The sequence below is a fragment of the Grammomys surdaster genome, unplaced genomic scaffold (assembly GCF_004785775.1).
Source record: "Grammomys surdaster isolate TR1022 unplaced genomic scaffold, NIH_TR_1.0 128, whole genome shotgun sequence".
NCBI classification, from domain to species: domain Eukaryota; kingdom Metazoa; phylum Chordata; class Mammalia; order Rodentia; family Muridae; genus Grammomys; species Grammomys surdaster.
Window position 1 is genome coordinate 307507 of NW_021604586.1, and position 4962 is coordinate 312468.

Below are 4962 nucleotides of genomic sequence, written 5' to 3' on the forward strand. Positions count from 1 at the left end.
TAAGGTTTGTAGAGAACTGGACAGGAGAGTCTACAGCCACCTTCTGCATGTAGTCTGTGAAAACATGTCTTCTCTCATGGGTCTTTCTGTACCAAGTCCCCCTGGAAAGATACAGGTGCCTGACTTTGAAAGTTTATATGAATGAACTAGCAATTGCTTAGATATTTTTAGGGAGCAGAAGATAGACCTTCATCCTGAACACAACTTCCTTTTCTTTTAAAAAAAATGTATCTTCAACTATTTCTAATACCAGTTTTACAACAACCAGTCTAGCTTACCAGTGAATTCTGGACTCAGTGGGAGACTCTGCCTCAAAAGATAAGGTAGAGAGTGATCAATTGAAGAAGACACTCAGTGTTGACCTCTGGCCTCCACACCCATGTGTGTGTATCAATGTGCACATAGGCAGACACATGCTATATGCATGTACACACTCATATACACAAATGAAAGATCTTCTTCATGGTAGAAACAAGGTTCTACAAATGTTCATGGGTAATTCAGATGACTTTTAACAAGGGGTTGAATTACTTCAAGGATAAGGGAAGCCATGTGAGACCGGATATCTTGTCATTACTTTCCTGGTAATCAGCAATGCATAGATGTAGCACCTGGGTTACCAACAGGTAGACCAAAGGACATAGCGCTTGCTCTTGTCATTTTAACCAGTGCACGTTCTTTTTCCTTATAGGGACTGAGGAGGGGCAGTTGGCTTTCTGCTTCTGTCTAAGCAGAGAGGTAAGGTGTGGTAGCTAGTGCATAGAGATAGATGGTGTTCCTAAACATACTGGAATGTGTAAGAGAGTCTCCTGTAACAAGAGTTATACAACTCACAGCCGAATAGTGCTGAGGCTTAAGAGCCATCTTTTAAAAATAAATGTGTTCTTTGACAATTTCATAATGTATATAATAAATCTGTTTATTCCCCTAGTCATCCCCCGCTTGCCCCTCCCAACTCTCCCCAGCCTGTACCATCTCTTCCTCTCTAACAATCTTGACCCAGATTCATGACTTTTGGTTCGATTTTGTGACCGATTTACTTTCACCAGGTCCACCTGTGTGACCACCAGGTTGGGACTAACCACTGGAGCATGCTAGGTCACCAGATCCCATGTTTTAATTCTCTGAATTCCTTCTTAGGCAAACCACTGGATGTGGGAGAATAATCTTCCTGCCCATCAGCACTCTACCATCTGCAAATCTTTTATCCAGTCGTTGACCAAGTAACCTAGATGTCAAGGGTTGGCTACTTGATAGTTGCTGAGACCACTGTATCTGAATGGTTACTTTTGTTTCTTTCTGCCATTAGCTAGTCCACAAAATTAGGCTCCTTCTTTGAATTTTAATCATCATGTCCCTCTTCCTGGTTTGAATTTAATATAAACAGAGGCAGGTAGCTGCCTTCCAGTACATTCTCTCCTTTTTGTGTAAGTGCCACATTTGGGGGAGGTGCAAGTGGATTTCTTTCCAAACCTGTTCTTGTTTGCTCTCTGTATTCAGATCTCTTGACTCAAAAGACCAGAGAACAGTGATGTGAAGCAGGGTTTAGGTACCACAGACTGACACACAGGTCTCTACAATGCCAGCATCACATTAGAGTCTGTCTTTCCAGCAATCCCACCACCTGTGAAATTGGAAATTGGATGTCAGAGGAAATGGGGTGAAGTGAAAATTCTGCATCGTCCCCAAACCAATGGGTGCGACGGGATTTCAGGAGGAACAGATGGGTGCCTGCAAGCACGGGGCCTTGGATGCTCAGGGGAGGAGGGTATTTGAGCCAAACCTCCTGGGGAAGTCCATCTGGCCCAGACCATGATAATGCACCCCAGGAGGAAATGAGATGAGGCCTGAAGATGCCTACAGTTCTGGGAGGTGGAGGGAAGGGAGCGCTTATGTAAGGGACAAACATTCTCATTGGCTGACGTAAGGGACAAATGTTCTCATTGGCTGGGAGTTTGTTTGGATCTTGATGGTGACCAATTGGCTATGGGAAAGAAAGAAGAAAGAAAATACAGCTCTGCCCAGGGAAGCAACTAGGAATCTGACCCACCTTCTTGGTGGTTGTACACCATGTTTGTTACCCACAGGGTGGCCTAGCAAGGCTTCTACATAATGGAAGGTTGATAGACCCGGTTTCTGTGAGCTTGGGATATAATAGGGACACTTCCAAGGACAATGCTCAATGGGCATTCGATTCTCACAAGCTGCTTGCTATTCTTTTTCATAGAAGCGTTTTCCACTCTACAGGGTATTAAGCCTCTGCAACCCCAAATTCATTTGCTAGCTTTGCAAAAACTTCAGCTAACACTGTAATGTGACCATTCGCTGAAATGCAACACCCTTTGGAACGCACACATTCCCAAGTAGAACTGGGAATATCAGTCTGAGATATCCAAAGGGAAGGCAAATGAAGGCCTTGAACAGTTCTCAAAGTTTTTCTCCAAAGACCCTTGGTTAGTGAGTTGTGTCTGTTGATATTTTTACATTTATAAATTCAAACCAGGATAATTTAATGCACTTATTGGTCAGTGCATGCAAAACACCAAATCATCACATGTTAACTTACATAATGTAACTTCACTTTAAAACTAACAGTGGGGAGTTGATGAGGTGGCTCTGTGGTTAAAAACACTTGCTGTTCTTGTAGAGGATCTGGGTTTAGGTCCTAGCACCCAAATCAGGCAATTCTCAACTGCCTATAACTTCAACTCCAAGAAAAAGACACACCCCTCTGGCCTCTACAAGAATCTACATTCACATGCGCAAAACCACACCCAGATATACCCCCCCCACGCATACACATGTACTTTAAAACAATTTTAAAAACACAATTTCTGAAACAATACTAATTTAGTGGTATGACTATGTTAAGTCTTTTAGGTGTCCTTTAATAGAAAGCAAATTCGCACACCATTTCCTGCGTTTACACTACTGCTTATTTTTCCCAATATGCTTTTATACCATCATAATTGCATGCAAGTATTAAGGTCAGTTCTAGGTTGAGGAACTAGCAATACAATAGATGCAAATAGTCAAGGAACAAGCAAGACAATAAGCAAGGTTCTGTGATCACTCCCTTGATCAATGTTTCTAAAGGCTTATCAAGATGACCAAAATATCTGAGCCTACTTCCCTGTCTAACCCAAAGTCATTTTCCTGCCTGAAGCCTACTTCTTTGTTCTAGCCTAAGATTTAGATTTCTGCCTGAGCATTTAAACTATTGTTGTCCTTATCACTATCAGTTAAGGTATACAATGACACTTAAAATGCACAGAGATAGAAAAGGATAAATGATATTAATAACTTTCACAGATACCGGAGAGTATTTTTGATACTACACTGAAACTCAACAAGGGATATTTCTCAAAGGTTAGTTGCAGCATGGAACCAGAAAAACATAGCAATATACATTTTTGCACTCTGGTTAATTGGAATTCATTGGCCCATCCTGCATTTTAAATGGGCCTTTTAGTACATTATCGTTTGGAAAATATGGGCTCCTTATATCATAGGAATACTTTTCAAGCCTTTCCCCATTGCATTAATATCTTTTTTAAAAATATGTTAAAACCACCAATCTCTTCCCCCAAATATTTGAGTTTTCAAAAGCAATGGTGCTCACAGTTGCGAAATAAAAAAATTCCAAAATTCTCCTTGTCTCTTAAAGGCTGGGCTCTCGGCATGTGCAGCGGATGGTGTCAGTTGTTTTCCTGAAGTGACGGGCTCGTTTATTCTTTTTCCCAGAGACGGTCTGCCAAACACCCAAGTCTGAAGACTCATAATTTGTCTGTCAGTTGCTCTTCCAAGTGAAAATGGTGTTCCGTAAATAAATAGCAAGTTCAGCTCACAGCTCAGCCATGGCTTGAGCGGTTGGCTCGAGCCAGTCACCACCACGACGCAGTCTGCACTGCACAGGAGGGTTTTCTGTACGTGTTCATCTTATCAGACCCCAAATATTAAAAGATGCAAACGTAGAGGTTGAAGTTTGGTGGCGTTTATCATTGTTACTACTTCAGCTGAGCATCCTGAAGAGCAGTTGCTTCTGTTCCTTTTCTTTTTAATTGTGATAATGGCATGCTGGAAAAACACGGCTACTCTTATATGCATGGGGCCAGCTTCTGGGAAGCCTCACGAGATACTGGCAGGGTGACCATCAAGGCAGCATCTATGAGCTGCTGACAAAGGTAACCACATCTTTATATTATTAAGAACACAGTTTTGCCCTCAAAGGCCCCATGAGAGAGCCTATGAACCTCTAGGAGCTACAGAACCACACCACAGTGAGCTTCAAGAAACTGGGAGAATCAGAAGCTCACCCAGTGACGGCCTTGCTGCAGGTATTCCCACTGTCTTCTGGCTTGTTTGTAGTTTTCTTAAAGAATAATCTTATTGAAGAGATGACTCAAGGTAGACATATAAGATACTCCTAGACAAACGGATCTATGATCAAAGCCATGATTTAGGGATTTAGGGGTAGCCTTTCTAAACTGTTTTCTGTGCTCTGGATATAGGTAGTTAGATAGGCAGATGTGTGTGTGTGTGTGTGTGTGTGTGTGTGTGTGTGTACATGTGAATGCATGTATATGTTACATGTGAATATGTGTATATATATGAATATGTGTATGCATTATGTGTGTATATATGTGTGTGTGCATGTACATGTTAATGTGTGTATGTATATATGTGCATATATACATATGTGTGTGTATTTGATATATTACCCTATACATACTGTCTTGCTAACTCCTGTTTCACTGCGATCACGATGCAGTATATATCCTTAAGCAGAATATTGTAAACCTTGGCTCTCGACAGCTCAGACCTCATGCTTAAGTAATCATATTCGGATGGAGAACAGGACTCCCACTTCAGGAAGAGATTCGAATACACCACCCACCGCCGTACTCACAGTCCCCCAAATTAGAGTGTTGCTCCCTTGTCCTTCTGAGACAGCAGGAAGTG